At 38.1% G+C, this 21,037-nt stretch overlaps 1 protein-coding gene across 2 annotated transcripts in view; it reads left to right on the top strand.

Annotated features, from left to right (window-relative positions):
• LOC311441428 (uncharacterized protein) overlaps nt 1-21,037 on the top strand; it is a 225,271-nt gene that overhangs the window by 33,827 nt on the left and 170,407 nt on the right. Inside the window, exon 3 of one of the 2 annotated variants that reach the window (XR_014695935.1) lies at nt 14,830-14,878. The exons of the other annotated variant lie outside the window; for it this stretch is intronic. The gene's annotated coding sequence lies outside the window, so the exon portion shown is untranslated. Of the gene's footprint in view, nt 1-14,829; nt 14,879-21,037 lie in introns of those variants that run through there. 2 annotated transcript variants of the gene reach the window in all.

Below are 21,037 nucleotides of genomic sequence, written 5' to 3'. Positions count from 1 at the left end.
GACCTACATTTGTCCTGCTGCAGCTGTTTTTGAGCAGCTAATTTCTACTCATGTTTTGCCCAATTCATACTTTTTAGGTAATGCAGATGTGATTAACCCTCCTGCCACTGCTCCCTGTTGGACAAGTGGCTGAGTCAAAACAATCCAGTGCTAGAACTAGGCTAGTAGGAAGCCTTGATTGCTGTGTAGGATGGATGACAATGGAAATCCACCACCCTTGTAGAAATGGCAACTCATCAGTAAAGGAAAAGAGTACAGAGCAAACCTGTGCCCTTTCAGTACCTCACAGCAGCATTGCTATACCAGCACACCACATCAGTGTTCTCAGATACAACCCATTTCTCATTCCTATTGCTATTCTCAACACCATTTGCTGCTGTATCCCCTCCATTCTGCAGGGATATTTTCCAGGTATGGGTTTTCTGTGGCTCTGGGGCCATTTCTGCTGAGTTGTGTGACATGCTGTGAGAAGCCCTGCCCTAACCTAATGAGTACAGTAACTCCAGTAAGCAAACTTAACAATGTTTTCAGGCTAGGAAGGACATAATATACACTGTTATACTACGTTTTCTGAAAGCCACTGCTATTACATCTTCTATGGTATTGATTTGCTAGAGTATTCTTTTTAAATTGATGAACAAAAGTAATGCTGTCCATGAAAGCCTGGCCTTCTTGAAGTCAGGGGAAAACCTCTGCGGAACCAGCCGTTCACCTTATTTTTTATTTGGAATAAGATGTTATTGGAATGGGCATTCAGAAAACATGTATTTTGCCATCCTGTTCTGTATAGTCGGTGTTCCAGTCCCGACAGTCCTATGTGCTGGTGTGAGAGGGAGCTCTTTTGAGAGCTGGGTTGGGTTTTCTTGGCCTCAGCGTGATGATACCAGCCACACCTTCTGGCAGTGCAGCCAGCGGAGCAGGCTGGAGCTGTTAGGCATTTTTAAAAGAATGTGTAAACAGAACCAGCGGGTAGCTCTGCAGTGCTTTTTGTGGTCTGTCATGAAGTCATAAAGAGCTCTACTGCTTTGCCCTGACCCTGCAAAAGTCTCAGAGCCTGGGCCAAGAAGCTGTCCAAAGCTTTGGTTAATGTGGTAACATAAGGGTTTAAAACAAAACAAAGCTAAAGATATGATCAGTGGAGAATGTACAGCGTGGAGAGTGGCTTGCAAGTGATGAGATCAAAAAGGGCCTGGTGTCCCTCTCTTCTTGTTTTTTAAAAACTTTTTTAGCAAATAACATACCCTTTAAACAGGTGTTGCTGTGCAGCAAACACGAGAAATGTCATGATTTTATAACTTTAAAACTACTTCTTTCTTCAAAAGCTCTACTAAAATTATTTATTTTGGCTTCTGAAATATATACTAAAGCAGAATTGCACTGTTCTGTTTTCTTTTGAGGCTCTGGTTTTGATTGTTTCCCCTAAAGCCAAAATGTTTAGTGGAAAAGCTGCCTGTTGATACGCTGTTTGGTTTACCCTAAACCTTTGTCCATTTCCCTGCATGGAGAGGCCTCAGTGCAGGGGTCTCTCTGTTCATTGTTCTTGCAAGTTGCTGATCGAATTGCTTCCTGAGCTCCTTTAACTTGGGGCTGTCACTTCAGAAAGCATTGTCCTGAAGTAGGAGTTGCAAGCTCAAACATTTTTCAAAATGCTTTTGAATATGAAGGTGGTTGAGGTAGCCACCTATCTCGCTGTTCTCTGGGCCATCTGAGACTGTGTAGATTGTTTTAGGAGAAGCCTCTGCTGTGGGGTTCAACTGTGCACACCAAAGTCTGCTTCCCACAGTTTGAGTTCTGCTGAGCTTTTCTTGGTTTTGCTGTAAAGTTGAAGGGTGTTTGCTCTGTTGCTAAGATTTTCTTTCAACCAAAGGAAAAATAAGAAAAAAAAAAAAAAAAAAAGAAAAAAAAAAAAAGAAAAAGAAAAAAAAATGTGGACATCTGCAAGCTTTATATGATTTTTTTTTTTTTTTTTTTTTTTTTTTTCCCCATATGTAAGGCCACTCCAGCAGAGCTGGTTGTTTTGTTTGTTAAGAAACATATGGTTTCACCACAATCATCTGTTATGCCATGCTTTTAGTAAGTAGATATGGTATGAGCACTCATGCTGTTTATTTCTGCCCACTCCCAGACATGCTCTATCTCAACCAGCGGATCATTTTTTGGTGTCTGCTTGCTAGCATTCAAATTGTTTTTGTAGCTTAGACATTAGAGAGCAATCAAGCCCATGTGGAGCACTGAAGCTGATTCTAGTTAGGAATTCCTTACTGGAGGCTTTTGCAAGCAATGCTGCTGGGATAGCTCGTGACAGGCTGTCTTTCCAGCATGGGAAGGAAGGAGAGTCCAGAAGCTGTAATGCATTGGTGAGGCAGAAGGGATGAGTGCTCCGTGTTTAAGGTTCCTGAAATGTTCAGCTGGGTTTTGTTGCTGTAAGGCAAAATCTGCCACTACATGGAAGTATTTGATTTGAAGAATCAGTATTTTGATCTGCAAAATATTATTTTGCAACTCGTTTCAGTCTTTTTCTACCTAATTGTCCCCTCCTTTTGCACTTCTATGATAATCCATTGAAATACGTGCATCACACATGACTAATGTAATTCTAGTGGAACTTCAGGCTCAGTTCCATTGTGCTTTTGCACTGGATTTACAATACTGTAAATCCTTTGTTATATCAGATCCTCCTGTGTTGTTCCTTATTTGAATTCCCAGATAGAGTTCACACAATATTGCGGAATTGGCTGCCTGGAACGAAACACAGCCAGGAGACACACAGAGAGCACAGTATTGTGAAGTGTTTCATAGCCCTGCTTGAGGGCGAGAGCAGGTGGTGAGTGTGATCTCCTACAACAGTCTGATATGCAGGTGACCTCACTCACCTTGCCTGGATCGTGCTTATACACATTCCCACTGCAAGTGACCAGAATGAAGCCGGAGCCCTCTGTGCCTCTCGGTGCGAGACCGCCAGGATCTGCTCAGGTGGCAATGACTTCATGTGCTGTGTCAGCAGCTCGGATGATTTCCAGACTCTGGTCTTGTGCACATGTCAGGTGATGCAGAGTTTTCCAGCCAGTTATGGGATTAAAATATACAGGGCTTTTGTTGTTGTTTTGCCTGTTTTTATTTTTATTTATTTTTTAAGCTGTCAGAGGCAAGGCCCCAAATCTGAAGTGGAGAGCGTCCAGGAATCGCCTGGGCAGTAAAGGATTGATTCTGAAATCACTGAAGAGGGTTTTCTCTAGAGACATGGTATCACCAGTCAGCTGGTCAGCAGTGCCTTATATCGACAAGTTTTCCCCATCCTAAATATACTATGATTAGCAGTGAACTTCCTTTAATCCCCAGCCATGTCAGACATACTAATTTCTGATATCTGTATGTGCCTCAATTTGTGTCCCATTGGCCTGAAATCAGCATGGGATGCTTCTCACAGGACATCATCTGTGAAGAACACCTGACTCATAAGATTTTTCCGTGCTCTGTGCTACTTGTCGGTAGAATGGATTTCAAGAAGTGAATGTTGACTTTCAGGGGGTATTTTGCTGTTGCTCATAATGCTGACAGTGGTAAGAAAAAACCTCAGAAGTTGCCATTGAATTTGTAAGCCTATGTAATCATAGTATTCCGGTCCCAACCAAATTACTCAATATTTTCCAACTTGCTTGAAATCATTATAATATAAGGAAATAAAGGGCAATAAAAAAAATAAAGTATGCAACAGAAATTATGTAATGTACACTAGTGCCCTTAAGCATAACCTCCATATATTTTGACTTTTAGATTAGAATACTGAAAGAGTGAAAATATATTGTGATTTTTAGGATATGGCAGAAATGTTGTAATATTTATAGCAAATTTCAGCTGACATTACATGATGTTAATTTTTGGAGAACACAGAAGACAACATTATTCCTCTCTCACTGTCTTCCATGTTTTCTCTCTTGCTTTTTCATTTTTTCTTTTTTTCAGTTCTAGGTTGAGAGTTTGGTAGATTCTGGCCAGAATTTGGGAATGAATCATAGTACTTAAGCTTAAATTCCAGTTTCAGCACTTACTGTTGGAGAGCCAGGTAGACAGGTAAATCTAAAATAGGATCGCAGAAACCTTATTTCTTGAGGAAATCAGGCTGAGAATCATTCGTGCTTTGAATGAAACCAAACTGTTCGATGAAGGAAAATGTGCAGAGAGATCTGCTTTGGATGTCATTATGAATGAATGTGTCAGGTAGAGGAAGAAATACATAATCTGAAAATGGAAAGGGAAAAGAGACCCATACCTTACTGACTGCAGCCAGCAGGTCCACAAAGGCAGTAATTTTTCTCATGTTTGTATGTAGTATTGTTACAAAGAGCATGATTATATGGAAGGTGATTTGAAATTAAACTTGTTTTTCTGAGTTGCCTGCAAGTGAGGCACAACTGCAGGGCACTTTTCTCCAGGGTAAATGGATGATTGCTTCTTGGGTTGGTTTATGTTTTTGTAGGGTACTGAGCTGTGGCAATCAGACTCAGTTTAAGGATATTGTGTTTCTGGAAGTAGCTTAGAAGCATGTTTTCAAACACTTCCTTAATTTTACCAATGTTCATCCTGTCTATTAGGCTTGGGGAAGTTTTTATATATACATATATGTGTATATAAAAACCTTTTTATGCCATTCACAGCAAATGAAAATCTAATATTGTTTTAAAAACCTTTCACGGCAGAAAACACCTTCAAGTGGATTAATTTTATCAGTGAATACAGGCTCACTGCAGACACCAAAGACATTACACTAACATGGCAATACAGCTACAAAACGGTCAAATCTTTTGGTTGGAGAGGACAATTTATTTCCGCTAACATCCAAATAAATGGTAATAAAGTAAGACTGAAGTGATCCCTTTGCATTTGTGTGTGTGTGTTTTCAACTCTGTGTGGTATGTTTCTGAAATTCCCACACAAACAGCCAAATGAAATTGTTAATGCTGGCCAAGCCTGTGCGTCTTCTGTGCAAGTTGATTCAGTTCTAGAAAGTCGAAAATATAATTTTTTTATATGGTTTTCTCTCTCTCTTTTATTTTTTTCCCTTTAGTAGTTTGGTAGATTCTTAGATCCTTTGTGTTGTTTCTGAGGTTTGTTTGTTTAAGAAAGATTTCTGCAATAGTAACAAACTTTGCCAACTTCACTGCGTTAGTATTTGCTTTAAGCTACATGCTGACCATGCTGTCTGTGAGTGATGTTCTTATTCCTAGGGTTTTAATTCTAATCTAATCCTAACACATGCCTAAGCAGCACTTCTTTGGGTAATATCTCCTCCCTGCTTTCTCCCACCTGATTCTCTTTTGCTTGCATCTTAATTTTCAATTAACTATTTTTTTAGAGGATAAGGCCCTGGACTAAAGCCAGCTTAAAACCACTGCAAGTCTTTTCATTGACTGCAGTGGGCTTTGGACCAGACTTTAAATGTATTAAGAAACATTTATTAGTAGGTTGTATAGTACAGCCATCTAATGCAATAAAATCTAACAATAAATAAATAAATAAATTCCTCCTATTCCAACTGAGACCAAAATCTGCACTACTAACCAGAGGAAACTCGGTTGGTTCCAGCAGATAGTTCTGCTTTTGTGATATATTCTTGTGAACAGGAGTAGCTTTTCTCATTAACATCAGCAGAGTATGGTAAATATCAAAACGTTATATGGGTGGTTTAATTGCCTTGGCACAACAGGACCTTTATCCACAAGAGCCCATCACAGGAATGTACCTACTGAGAGGAGACACTTGTGTCTGCATCAAACCATTTGCTATAATACGTTGGTGGGTAACACTTAAATTACTACCTGTCACACGATGAAACCTGTTAAACCACTTGTAAATCAAATAGTAAATTACAATAATAGGTTTAGCTGTTTAGGGAAAAGATACATTAATCCGCAACATGATGGAACCTTTTGTTTGTAGGTTTTATGAAAGAACAAACTTATAAGCACTGAAGATTTTAAAGAAATCCCGGTGGTGACTAGCTTTTCTTGTGTCTCTAGCTTTTTGAGCAGAAGCATGTTGTTCTGCCACTGCCTCACTAGATGGCAGGACAAGATCACCCTGCTCAGATAGGTAGTAAGGGAATACAGTAATTTCCAGGGAGTGAAACAAAACCTGGAGTTACAGTGAAATTAAACAATTTGGGACAGGAAGAATAAGAAAGTGAAAGAGAGACAGAAATTTTATTTCCTCTTGGTTAAAAAAAAAAAAAATAATATAACAATTTTAGATTCTTAAACTGCCATTCCAAGAAGTACAATACAGTAATGGCTAAATTGCAGATGCCAGAGTGTGGAAAAGTAGAGTCTTTATTTCTGAGAGACAATGGAGCACATTATAAAGCAAATAACTTGACAGTAATTTCTCCTTGTCTGTTTTCAGTGAAGCTCCTTATGTTTGAATAAAAACTTTCTTCTTTGTCTCTAGCAGCTTGCTTTTTTTTTTTTTTTTTTTTTTTCTCTTTTCTCTCTCCAGATAACTCACTGTATTCATAACCTTAAAGCTCTGTTGCAAGAAAATAGTTCATGAGAAAGAGAGATGGAAATGGCCCTTGGGGCCATATTTTCATCTCAGCAACACTGGTGTTAATCCAAAGTAAGTGCAAGCAGAATCTACCCTATTATATAATACAGTTTATTCCCTTGTCAATAGAGGATAATTTCCTGTAGTGAATTTTCTAGCTGTTTCTCTAGCATAGCTTTACATGTCACTAAACAACTAGCTTTCTTGTGCTTCCTCTAGAAGCCTAGACTCCAGACAAAGAAAGTGTCTGTGACATTTGTGACTCTAGGACCAAGTACTAGCAAAACATTTTCTGCAAAATATGTTTTTTCCCTTCAGTCTGTGTACATAGCACTGCATCTGTAACCCACTATTCACCTTGATACCAGAATTGCTGAGAGGAGCACAACTGTCTAAACACCAAACAGCTTAATCGTGTCAGGACTGCAAAACATACCAAAGCGCACACCTCTGACTCAAATCATGGTATTAGACTGGGAGTGTCTTTTTGAAATTGAAAAATTAACCACTTCACAAGATTTCCACAGAAATCCTGAATAAGTTTTATTCTGTACTTATTGTGACAAAGCTGTGATCTGCTGCAGTCCAGTCTGATCCCAGATAAGACAGATAGGTAGAAAAGATGGATTTTCTCTCATAAAGTCTTGAAATAGTACAGCTGAGATAGAAAAGAGACCAGTTGTACAAGCAGCTATGAAGCTATACCTGTCAAACTGCTTTGGTGTACTGTGAACTTCTTGGGCCAATAACCTACATTCAGCAGCTTTTGTGTCCCAGGAGCATCTATGTGTAAGATAGAATTTGTGAAGCTGCATAAGAGATTTGAGTTCTTGATTCCCACAAACATGAAAGATAAGTCAGGTATTACCATTCTTCACTAAATACTTCAAAAAATTGTCTTTAATGATGGGTTTCACCCTATTTTTGAATGTTTCTATTCTAGTTGTGTGGTATTTATAGTTCAGAGTTATTTATTTTTACAAGTAAATAATATAAGAAGAAAGGAAAAAAATCCTAATTTCCAAGTAGATTTTATCTGCATATAGCTATAGAATAGTTTTGTTTATGAAAATCTCCTTTGTCTTCATAAACCAATACTATCACATAATATACAGGGGAAAAGGAGGAGATTTGCATATAAATTGCTATTTTTCATAATATACTCAATTATTCTGGGCAATATGTAGACTGAGATTTAGACCGTAGGCAGGAAAGCAAGTGCTTCAAAGACAAAGATTCTACGTTCTGAAAAGACAATGTGATTTTAAATTAATAATAAAACTAAATAATGTTGGAGACATTTTCTTAAAAACTGTCTTATACCTGTTCTTGTATTTAAAGCTGTTTTGTGTGAATCCCTACAAGACCAAGCTACACACAGGATTATAGGCTCAGGAACATAGCTGCAGTCTACCACTGTCTAAAATAGGCTTTTCTATCCTAGTAATTCATGGGTGTACTCAGTTTGCATTAGCAAATAATTGCATTCAGTGTGTGTCCTTAATATCTTGCAGACCTGTTAATTTAGGAGAGGTAGCCTTGTAAAGGGTGTGGATATGTTTTCTGTGTTGTAACCACTGAATGGAGAACTTTTTATTAAACTAAATATGGGAAAACTCAGATTTTTATTATTATTATCATTTTTTTAATCATTTTAGGAATATGTGAGTGGGTGGAGATGAATGGCATTCTGGAGTAAAGACAAACTATTTATGACATCTTCCCCCAGCTCACAAAGCGAATTGGATTCTGAACTACCTGTGTGTGCTGAGCAGCAAACATGAGTAATATCTCATGCGTAACTGCACTAAGGTGGCCAAGAAGATTGTCATAGCAGGAAAATCCTCAGTATTTATGGATAGCCACAGCTATAGTTTTTGTTTGGCTATCAAATGCATCTAGAAAATGCTATAGACTTCATAAAGACCCCTGGAGCAATCCAGTTTTGTGAGCTAAACAAACTTTTTTTTTTTTTTTTTAAGTCATTTGAAGCAATTTGATTAGGGAATGGCAGTCCATCAGACTGCTATGGATGTAGCAAGAAATTTGTAATCTTCCTGGGAATCTGGTGTTGCACTGGTTGGACTGCTTTCCTGCTAAGTAAATAATGTAAAATTTGTGGAGGGGTTAAAGCAGAAAAGAAAAACTAGAATATCTCTGAAGTGAAAACTTTGCAATTCCCACTTGAATTTCAAATACCAAGATTTTCTTAACACACAGGCTTAATGGGCCAAGGAATGTATGTCTAACTGGAAGGAAAAGAGAGTTTCTCGTCTACATGTATTTTATATTTAGTTATAGTCAAATGGTTAAGGGGAAGTCAGAGTTCAGAATATTGACCTTGGATGAACAGTTATTATTTCTGAATCAACAGTTGCTTCTATTTCTCTTGTGTACATGGCTCTGAAAACTGTTTTGGTAACTTCATCTTTGATAGGAGAGTATGCTGTATCATTTCTAATATAAAATAATACTTAATATACCCTTGCTTTAATTCATGAATAATTATATAGTGCACTGTCATCCTTTTTTGCCACCTTGTTTTTAATGTTGTTTCTGGATACATATACACCTTAGAATGAGATATATTGATGTTAATATTTGGTACGTTTCAGCAAGTTATTCCATTTATTTAGAAATGACAATGGTCAGAAGTACTAAAATATCTCCAGTGCTGTGGTGGGAACAATTTTGCTGTCTGATAATTCATAGGAGCTATAGAATCATACAGGAGAAAAAATATGAAGTATTTGTTATGAAATGCACCATTATGTAAGACCACGTATTAGATTACATTGGCATTTGAAAATAGTTTATTTTTATTGATAGCAGTTCTGAAGGTAACTGAATAAAACCTGTGAAATGTTGGTAGGAGGTTGTATCATAACTACAAAAAAAAATATATAAAAATTTAAATTATATTTCTTCAGAAATTTCTAATCTGATCAATTATCTGTTTTCGTTGATAAGTTAGTTGTTTTATGATAATGATAATGTTTTATGATAATGTTTATGATAATGTTTTATGATAACAAGCCAGGAACCCAGTTAACAGCCATTATTTTTACTGCTATAACCACTATTTTTACTGCTACATGGATTTTAGTATGCTTTGAAAATCGGTTTGAAACTAAAATTTTAACATTTTTGTCTTCTTTCTTCTCTAAGTTCCATCTGCTGCTATATCTGGAATTGTCTTTGTTTGAATGGTGGGACTAATCCAGTTCAAACTCTAACCAATCTGGGACCAGTCTCAAGATCTATGGGAATGTAATTGCCTTTGAAACAACTTTTGCACACCTTTTCTGTATTTGCTTTAAATAAGCTAGCCAGTTCAAAGACTTTTAGTGGGAATAGACAGACAGCACAATCACACAAGTCCTATTTTGCTAAGTCAGACTCAAAAAAAGCTAGCAAATTGACTCATAACAGCTTAAGGACATAACAAATAACAACAATGACAAAACAGCTTTAAAGGCTTTAAAGTTAGTTGTTCTAAAATCTCAATCCATTTCGCTTGTTCTATTTATCCAGCATTTTTCCTAACAGAACTTGGTTGTAGCTTGCCCTGGAGACCAATAAAATTTTCTCTCTCCTGGGATGTATTTGGCAACATGATTTAATAGGAACACAAAATATCTGGCTCCAACTCTCCCTCTGCTATGAGAGAGTCCCTTTACTTCATTTTGTCCACTTGTAAAGTAGTGACAATGGTTTTGACCTCCCTTGTAAATATTTTATATGTGAATAGTCCTCCATAAGAATCAAATATTACTGTATTGTTCCTAGAGAAGACTCCAGAGCTCCATCCAACAGTAGCTATTGTTTGTGAATTGTTGAGAGACATGTTGTATGATGATGGGCACTGAAGCTCCTTTTATGCATGATTTTGTGATTTGATGGGGGGAAAAAAAGTAGGTGGCAAATGAGAGCAAATCTGATAATGTGAACAGCTGTCAAGCTGGGGTTGGCAAGGTCAGATTCTCTTGTTTTATCTGGATAAGATATTAATTGCCTGATTTTTTCAGTCTTAAAATTCCAGAAAACCACAATCCACAGGCGTGATGCCCAAGAGCTCACAAAAAAGAAAGAATACAACTGCTGAAATGGCTTTCTTCATCATCTTATACATTGCATTTGCTCACATTTTGGTGATTGGTTTCCTGTTTCTCCACCAGGGAAACTTCACAGTTTAAGACTCCCTTAGACACATTGGCCTCCAGGTGGGGAAAGAAGTAGGACACTGACTATTTCCGTCTTTGCAACCCTTCAGTAGTTTCTGATACCCTTTTTGTTCACTCTCCAGGAGGTCACACGGTTGGAAAGAGAGAAGGGGAGTTTGCTTCACAGCTCTATTTAGACCTAAGCCTGGCTAGTAGAAATAGCATTCCTCAGAGTTCCAGGATAATGTAACATCATAAATAGAGCTATCAAGATTGTCAGGCAGCCTTTGTGGTTGTCAGAGCAATGATGTTAAAAGAAAGTTTTTTTTTTTTTTTTTTTCCTTTTTTTCCCCCTCTCCTAAATAGCTTCCGTCAAACTGTCAGGAGAGCACCTGGTGAAATGAAGCCTTGCTTTTGCTGTGTAGCTTTTGTTCTCAGAGATTGTTTAAGTAATAAATATGATGAAATAATTACATAGAAAAATAACAACTTCATTTCCTTCAGAACACTAAGGGGTGGTTGTGATTCTTCAAAACGTCTTGAATACTTGAGGAAATAATTACAGCTGGGCTACAGTTGAAATATTCTATGCAGCATCCCAGTGTCTGTGGGTAGTAGAGGCTGCATAGTACCGGAAAAAGCAAGGAGGGTAAGGGTTTGATGCTTACACTAATTCCTTTGGATATGGCTGATTGTTAAAAAATCGCCTCTCATCTCTTTAACATTCAGTGGCACAACTGCTGGATAAAAAAGAAACAAACACTTGGAACTGCAAGGAGAGGCAAAAAGGGCCAGTTCTGCTGTTGAAGAAAATCAGGGTGGTTTTACAAGGAATTCACTGGAACTTAGAATGATTTATGCCTGCAGAGGACCTGGCCTTAAGGAAGCAGATGGAACAAAAGTTAGTTCTTAAGGGGCCTGTGAGGTCTCTCTGGAATCTCAGCAAAACCTAACAGGGGGTTTCTGGCTCCAGGGGTCTGCCTACATTTGTGTGTAATTTATCATTAAATAGATCACTCAGTTTTCTACAAATGTGATGGAAGAAGGGGTGTAAGACTCTTCATCATTTGCTGTGGACTTTAGTGTTAAGTGCCCAGTCCTAACTCCAGAGATATTTGTTTTCAGTTCTCCCCATGGGAGGTGGTTTTGGCTAAAGAAACAGCAAAGATAGGAACAAGGTGCTTAATATGATCACTAATGCAGTTGTTTTGTGCTTTATTATCTCTACCACATGTTTTACATTTCATGAGCATGACTCACCCTTCCAACTTTGAACCATCTCCTTCATGGTGGCCCCAGGACGTCATGTGAGCAGAAGGCCATCATGGTGAGTGGGAAATTCAAGAATGACGTTAGAGCTTCTGTAATACCTATGGACAAAAGGCACAGAAAATATTTTGATGTGCCTGTGTCTTTTTGTAATGCAGTCACCTGCTGGTAAAGTGGATTTCTCTACAATGCAGTTGCCAGCTGGTAAAGTAGGATCCCAATGCTAGGTATCTCTTTACATTCTACCTCTTGTATATATACAGAGATGAGGGGAAAAGGGTGTTGCTTCGTGGCAACCATAAGTAACAAGGAATAAGCCTATCCCTAAGGATTGTGGAAGCTCTCTGAGCACGTCCTGTTGATCTTAGGCAAAGTTTGGCATGACCCAGAGAGTTTGTATTATGTCAGAAGCAAGAGAAATCTCAACATAAAAAAAAAAAAAAAAAAAAAAAAAAAAAAAAAGTATTAAGGAGTATTCCTCTTTTTTTTTTTTTTTTTTTTTTTTTTTTTATTCCTGAACTGACTCAGCAGTGAAGCCCTCTGGAAGTATGCTTTGGGTGACTTGGAGTAGCTTTTTTGTTCCCTAACAACTATTTTTTCTCAATGCCCTAAAGACTAAGGACATTTGTGGATATTGCATGCCATAGAGTGTTGCTGTTAGCATAAGGCCAAGCAGTGGAGTAAATCTGGTTTATAGCATAAAATCTTGCAGCAAAGGACACATAAGTAAACTAGATCTCATTACTGTCACAGAAGAAGTCTCTGCAAAATTTGTGGTGGAAAAGGTCTTGTTAGGAAAATATGTAATGCTTATTACACTAGGGTAAGACAATGAATATTTATGAATGTTTTCTTGCTGGAGAGTGAGGTATGGTATTTGTGCATGCTTCTGGAAGAACATTCTCATTTTGTGGGTTCCAGATAGTTTATGTGGCTAACAGGGGAGACACAGTTCTGCTCTCTTACAAGTCAGCTATGAAAAAGACTTGAACAGCTCACGCTCTCAGGGCTCAAATATACCTTATAAACCAGCCAGTAGCCTCTAAAGAGGGTAGCAGCCAACAAACTGATGGGTTACATGACAGGTAAAGCCTTGCACCGTAGACAGCTAACGTGGAGCCCAAATGTTGTTTCTGTATTCTTTTTTTTTTTTACAGTTAAAAAAAAAAAAAAAAAAAAAAAGATTTATGTTTGCTGTCCCATTCCACAAAGTCAGTCCTTCTGTTCTTTAAAAGTTGGATTTATGCTGGGTCATGAAATAGGAGAAAGGTAGTGCTGTGATGAATGGGACATCAGGGTGAAAACAGGGAGATCAAAAGAGATTGGTGGTCTTTTGAGGGTACATGGAAGGTGAATTCTCTAATCTTTAAGCTACCTCAGGTTTTTTTAGATACTATTTTTTCATAGAGTGGACAACTGTTTCAGTTGTGGAAGGCAAAGTAAGGGGCTGAGTGCTGAAGCCAGGAATTGGCAAACTGGTGTCTGGTCAATAGGCTGAGGCTAGTAAGGTAAACATGCACATGTTCGTTTCCTGCTATGGTTTACTGTAACAGAGGGAATTGGTTCCTGTCACCCACTTGCAACTGCGTTCCAAATATTTGGTAAAGTATGTAATTTATAATTTTTTTTTTAGAAAGTGTTGTGATTGATACTGCAAAGATATTCACAAAATCAGAATATTTTGCTTTCTGTGTAGAAAACTAGAAACACTTGAAACATTTCACAACTTCAGTCACTTTGTAACAACTTGGTACTCCTTTCTTGTAGTTTCTGCTGAGCTTGTCAAACATAAAGAAATATTTAAAACCTTAATGGTGAAGCAGCTGGAAATTGCTAGGCAGCAGAGTAGTTTCAAACATAGTGTCACATCACCTTAATGACTTACTTATCTGAAATCTCTTTTGAGAGTTCACCAAACCAATTTTAGAGTTCCAAATGCAAATTAAAATCTGGCAAAGCCTTCTTATTTTGCTGCAATTCCAAAGAATAGTTATTTCTGTTTTTTTTTCACGTTAGTAGAGTCTATAATCAGTGAATGTGTTACTGGGTATTCCCCCACACACCAATTTTTCCACTAAACTGATGAAATAAGTGGCTCTCCTTTTGATAGTTATATATATTTTACTTTGTTTATTTTTGGGAGGGAGGAGGAGAGTGCTAATAAAACATTGGTGTCAATAAGTTCGATGTGAGAGAAACTAGGCACTGAATGCAGCAAATTTTATGCTGCACTTGAAGAAACATTTAATGACTCTTGAGAAAGATGTGAAATGAAGCATGGTCTGATGGTTAGCTCAAAGGACTGAGTCAGGACTCTTTAGCCTTGACTTCAGAGTGGCAGTGACTTTCTCTCTGACCTTGGCCACTCGCTTGGGTGCATGAAATTAGGTACTCAGACACTGCTTCAAGTTCACACACATTGACTAATTCCTGAAGTCACACGGAGCCCCACAAAGGTCAGTCCTCATGGCATGAATGTGAAGAAAAGTATGTGATTCGTGGTGCTTCTTACTGCATGACAAACTGCTATGACTCAGGGCTATCCATGTCCACATTATGCTTCCAGTAACAGGCAGTCAAATAAGCAGAGAGCGTCACAAAGAAAGGCTACAAAGCATTAGTACAGAGCTGTAATATGTTCAATGTCTTAAAATCTATGTACTTATAAATCTGTTTTATATATCATTTGTGTTCTGTAGTTTGAGTTGGACTCAAAACCACTGGACTGAATTTGGAAGACAAAATTTCAGCTTTGGAAAGTTTCACACAGATAACACCATTTATAGCTGTGTGTCTGATCTGGTTTTTGTTTGTTTGGTTTGGTTTTGTTGTAAAAACAGTTTAATCATTCCATTAGTTTCAGTGAGGGCGGCTGAAACTCCATGTGCAGGCTGGGATGGATCCTGTGCAGATGAAACAATCTCAAGCTTCTGGATTCAGTCTTGTTGTTTCACCGTTAGCTTAAATCTTGTAGACCCATCTGTGTGGGAGGAAATGATGCAGCACTACTAAACTGACATCTCTGACTTCATCAACTCCATATTTTGTAGCACTGGATTCCAAGCTAAAAGTTGTACCTGGTATTTCAGAGGACAGGGAAGTATGAGAAATAGGCCAGAGTTAGTTGCTAAGTCCTGGTGTAGAATGACTACAGATTACCTCCTGAAAACATACATGTATGCTCAGCCCTACAACTTAATATTTTGAAGATACTGGAATTATTTTTATGCCTAATTACCAAGATATGCTCTGTGTGTGCTGGGGAGGTAATACAGAAGAACGTGTGAGAAGAGAGACTGCATTTTCATCCTATAAAGGGCATTTGGAAATGAGGTCAAAGCCCAGCAAAGATTGACAAGTATTGACAATAACTTGCAACACCACCACCACAAGGCTTTCAGCTCTGACTCGAATGTTTTCATCACTGAATCATAAGAAATGTGTGAAGTATATGCACAGAAGGCCAGCATTTGAAAACATACAGAGAGCACCATAATTGTCAGAGAATAAACTGCCAGCTATTGTGATGGAGAATTTTAAGTATACTGCATTCCTGAAGTGACAAGCCTAGGTTGCAGATCCCATTTACATGAGCATGAATTCTGAACAACTGTCTCCTGTCCAAGCTGACACATCCAGAATTTTATTATTTCAGAAACGTGTTGTAAGGGCCTCTGGGAAGGAATGCGATTAAACTTTGTCCTGGGATGAAATATGAAGCATTATCATTTCTTCTTTGAAAGGTTTCACTAATCTCAAGACTTTAGCATGGAGTTAAATTTAGAATGTCTGGATGCCAGTGCAGGCAATTCATGTTTTCTATAGGCAGTGACAAACAGTATATTCTCAATCACTCACTCAGGTCAGAGTTCAGCTTTCATCCTCACTCCTCTGGTCAGAGGCTGGATGACATCCTGAACAACTGGCTCCGTGTGGTTTATGATGCCAAGTGACAGTGGAATAGTTTATAATATGATCTACAGCCTTTAATTGTCTGGAGAGACATGGAGTTGACAACATTTGATAAGCCATTCATGATAAAAGAATAAGTGCTGCAGAGAAACAGAACTGGAGAGGTGGTAACGTGGGATCCCAGTAGATGCTGTGTTTATTCTGGAGTGCTCTGTTTAACTCTGACCTGGAGGCACATGGTGTAAAGAAAGAAAAAAATAGCAACATTGCCACCACAGTATAGGTCTACATCAAAAGGAAACAGCTTTTCTGGACTTTTAGGAAAAAGCACTGTGCTGACATTGAATATATAGGTATTTTATGGATTAAGTTTTTTACCGTGAACAAGCATACATATGTATATATACACATATAAAAGTCGATAAAGAGAATCAGTATTTGCACAGTATATTACAACTATGAACTAGATATAATGACTTCATAAAGTGAAAACTAAAGGCACAGATGCTGTATGTCTACTCCTTGTTTACACTAAAGTCAAGCTCCTGTCCCAGGAGTTCTGATGTCAAAACTAGTGCCAACAACTTGTTTTCAGTCTCCTTTATAGTGTACTTGACTTTCTTTTTATTCATTTTGTCCTCTTTATAGTAAGAGGCTACTCTGACTGCTCAGGAGACAAACTAAACATACACAGTCCGGCAAGGAGCTTGCATTAATTGTAACAACAGCCACGGCAATCCTTGAAATGCTTTTGCTTCATTTGACACAAACTGTACTTCAGCTGTACCAAAACCAAGACTTCTCATCATTTGTTTGGTAAGCTCAGAGGGCAAGTATTTAAGCAGAAAGACTTTTACTATCAAGGAAAGAATGAGTTTTCAGATTTTATTGTGTTTTAGGTTAAATCTTCAGTTTTGTACAGGAATTCTAAAAATATTATTTAAAGATCGTATGCTACCTGTACAATTAAAATATCTCTGTAAGCAGACAAATGAATGTGAGGATGGAAAGCCATGTCTGTGTTCTACTGCTTGAGAAGAGTTGGATTTTCACTGATAAGGATGTTAGTTCTTAATTGTGAATCCTCTACTGGTGGATCAGAGATGCCTTTCCCCACTACTAGGAATTATCCAATGGCTCTCACCTCTCACAGGAAGATCTGGATAGAAAGCAGAGAGATATGGAATGGGTCTGGCTGGTAGTGCTTCCGATTTATGGCTTGTCCACGGTAACTGTGCTTTCGGCAGGCAGAGTTGTAGAAGAAGAGAAAGAATGCTAACATTCAATGCAAGTACTACTGAAGAATATCTTGGAGAAGAGAAGACTTTTTGCAATTATGTCCTGTGTCAGAACAAGTCTTAAATAAAGGAATGCCATTGCCAAACATGACCCTGAATGTGGTTTCTTTTAAATGAGTGCTTATCATTGCCTTGAGTTGAATGAAAATGATTATGCAAAGGAGTAGGTAAGCAGAAAGGAGTATTTGTGACTGAAGTTGTTTAGTGGGATTAAGATTTCTGCCATGTTAGCTTCTACTTCAGCATGACGTGGATTTAATTACGCTGTGCAATATCAGCAAAGAAGGGTAAAATCCTTACTTTCTTCCGGTAACGCTCTGAAGACACTCACAATGAGTTATATCTTTTCATCTAGAGTGGAACTCCCACTGAAACCTGGGGAACAAAAATGCAGAATATATGGACCAAAATAAATAAGTGATGATGAAACCAGATCTTAAATTCTGTGCTCATACATTTGAGCGCTTACTCGACTTCTGAACACAGTACTTGCTATACATTTGAATGAAGATCAAAAGTCAAAGATTTTTGAAGTAGTAAGTGGTGTGGAACAAGGGGAATCCTCACCTAAATTTTGTCATAATGGGTAAGAAAGAAAGGCTTTGTAAATCTCAGACCTGCTCAAGCTCTTGTGCAGGTGCTGCAGAACATAACGTATCTCTGTGCCAAGAGCTGCCTTGCCTTGCTGAAGGCATGTATGGGGAGAGAGACTTCAAAAAATGCAACACCACAGCAGTAAGGCTGGGACTCTGTGAATTCCTCCTTTCCTGAACATCCAAGAGGCTCTTTTAACTCAAGGCTGCAAGAGTCTCTCCAGCTTCTCAACCAAAATCAACCAACAGCTGATTCTCAAGCATACGTCTGCACAGCCGTCTCCAAACAGATGCAAGCTTCCTCTGCCAAGAAACAGTTATACAATAACTGCATCAGCCTGGGCCTGATCTCAAGCTATTAAGAGAGACTGCTGAGAGGTAGCTTTATTAGTGAAAGATGTAGTGGAACAGCACTTCATAACTTTCATCAGGCTTAGAGGTGGGCAAAACAATTGCGCCTCTGTCTTCTAAAGCTGTCTTTGTGTACTTTTTCTGGGCAACAAACTGACCTGTCTATTACCTATGTCTGAAAAGTGTATCAACTGATCAGCTGGTGTGTCTGTCCTGAGCATTTTCTCTCTTTATGTAGTGTCAAACCTGGGGGTTGGAATTAGATGATCTTAAGGTCCCTTCCAACCTAAACCATTCTGCAATGCCATGATTCCATGCCCTTCAGATCCTGAATTGTTGCTATGAGGAAATCTCTGATGAAGGATACTCCATGTTTGGAAGGGCTCCTTTTTAGGAATATTTTTAGCCTATATGAGTGAACCTAACACTTAAAGTACAAGTTGCACTCCTTCTCATATGGGAGAAGTATTTTACAAAGCAAAATATTTTTCCTACTTTGAGCCTGTATAAATTGGCGGAGAGAGTTGAGGGCTACTATTTTTCATATTTTGATGACCAATATTTCCAGTGGGAGCTTTAGACACTCAGCATCTTCTCAGATTGTTTCAGATGATGTTCAGGCCAAAGACTGGTATCCTGCTTGAGCATGAGAAGCTTGATAAATATTCAGTGAAAAAGTTTTCTTGAAGTTTTGCCATTTCAATTCAACCAGCTTCTTCGGTAAGCTATGTTCCTTTCCTAGCAATGGTGCAGTATGGCTATTATTGAACTAACAAAGGCCCTGTATGCCAAGAGACTTAAAGCCAGTAAAATGCTTACATTAATGCTTACATTAATGAAAATCACCTGGTAGCAATTAAAACAATACTTTCTAAGCAGAATAGCTGAACATGCCATTGATTTAATGATCCTTGGCAGTGACTGTTTAGCTGGATTTACAGGAAGCTTCACATGACATTTCATTAGTATCACAGTGAATTAACTTTATAGTGGCGTAGTACTTAATCCAATTTAGGCTTGGTATTATTAATGATACTGCTAGGGAAATAGTTTTTAAGGCAATTAAACAGCAGTATGTAATGTTGCCAAGCATCACTGCTGATATCCGATGGCATCACAAAATAACACATTTTTAAAGGGAATTGAAAACGGAAAGATAGCACTTCCTGGTGATTTAATCTTTTGCACTTGGAAGACTACCAAGCCACATAAAATCCATTCTAGAAGATCTACTTTTGAGAGACTAAGTGAATACATTCATCCTTCTGCTTGCTAGCAGCTTGAGCTGCATGCAGTGCATGTGTTAACTCCAGCAAATGCTTCTTTATTTAAAATGAGGAAAAACTGTATTTTTGACTCCAGCATCAAATATAATGGTAGAGTAGGAAAAACAGAACTTGTACAAACTGATATTTTAAATTATTAGAACACCTAGGCTCAAGTTCACTCTGGTGTAGAATACTGTCATCTCACTATGACTGTATGACTATAAAGACTGCATATCTGTAGGTATCTCAAGCCCCAAAATGATTCACTACAGGGAGGAGTAAAGCCTCACCAGCAAAGTGCAGAGAGTGTGTAAGGCTCTGACTCGCATCTTCTATGCTCGCCTGGCAAGAATTTCAGAGGTTACTGCTTAGAGCCTTATGTCCCTCCCCTCTCATGAGCTTTAGTCTCTCCACAGAAAACGTAGTAATAAGGATTTGGTCGTTGTTCAGCCTGTGCAGTTCTTTGCCTGTATTGAGATGAACTGACCTGATGCTTATTTCAGTTGATAGGCTAAGCAGTGAACTTCAGTAGGTGAGGAAGCTGGCATATTTTGCTGTCTGTCACTTTTTCAACAATGGCAATAACTGAAAGCAGATGGATTGGGCAAGAGTTAGGACCAAGAGCTTGCTTGAGCATCCCATATGAACCGAACCAAGTACCGATGGCCACAGTTTTATTGCTCCCCCCTCCCCTTGTTTTCAACTTTCTCAGTCCTTCTTTTTCCAACTGATTCAACAATATGACTATATCAAATCAGTCTACTGGGCAGCCAAAGCATTGAAATGTCAACAGCTTCCCTATGTAAAATACGTCCATAATCTTTATTTTTCCCCCTCCCATCCTCCAGTTTTGTCAATGCCAGCAACTCTACTATCTCTTTTAAACTTGGAAGTAGTGACCCCACATTTCAGAAGAACATCTTTAGAATAATAATAAAAAAAGTTTTTACTTGTATCTATTATCTTAGCTAAGTAGAAGGTGCATGTATAAGGGTCTAATCCAAAACTTCCTGAAAATAATGGAAAACCTTACTGCTGATGTGGCTTCTGCGGAATCAGGAACAGAAAAAGGCATTTAATTTTTTGTTTGCTTTTTTTTTTTTTTCTTTTTTTCCTTTTAAATAATTCTAGCATTGATTTACATGACGTAAAACAGGACATGAAACTATAGAGTCCTTTTGATCAGAATGCCTGCTTGCATCAATTGCAATTTGTCCTGATACAGGACAGCACCCATAATTACTCACAGCAGTAAGGAACAATGAATTGGACCAACTGAAGTGACAAGTGAATTTTAAGTGATAGTAAAATTCCTGTTTCCAGGCATCATTATGTTAATGCTGCATGACCAATAACCCACATCGCCATATACAAACGTGTTATTAAACTATAATTTACAAGGTGAACTGAATTATATCAGGGCTAGCTAAGAGCCCTTTCATTTGTATGTTGTTCTAGTTCTGGTTTTAAGTTTTGCCTACTTCCTGAGGATATTTTATTGATGTTCAAAAATGAAAACAAACAACAACAAGCAAATGACAACAATAACAACAAAAACAACCCAACCCTAAAATGTGGTGGGTATATGCACAAGACACTTTAATGTCAGTTTTAAGCAAGTGGCTGCAACCCTAAAATGTGGT

The sequence above is a fragment of the Aythya ferina genome (assembly GCF_964211825.1).
Source record: "Aythya ferina genome assembly, chromosome: 9".
Taxonomy (NCBI): domain Eukaryota; kingdom Metazoa; phylum Chordata; class Aves; order Anseriformes; family Anatidae; genus Aythya; species Aythya ferina.
This window is presented reverse-complemented; position numbering and strand designations above follow the sequence as displayed.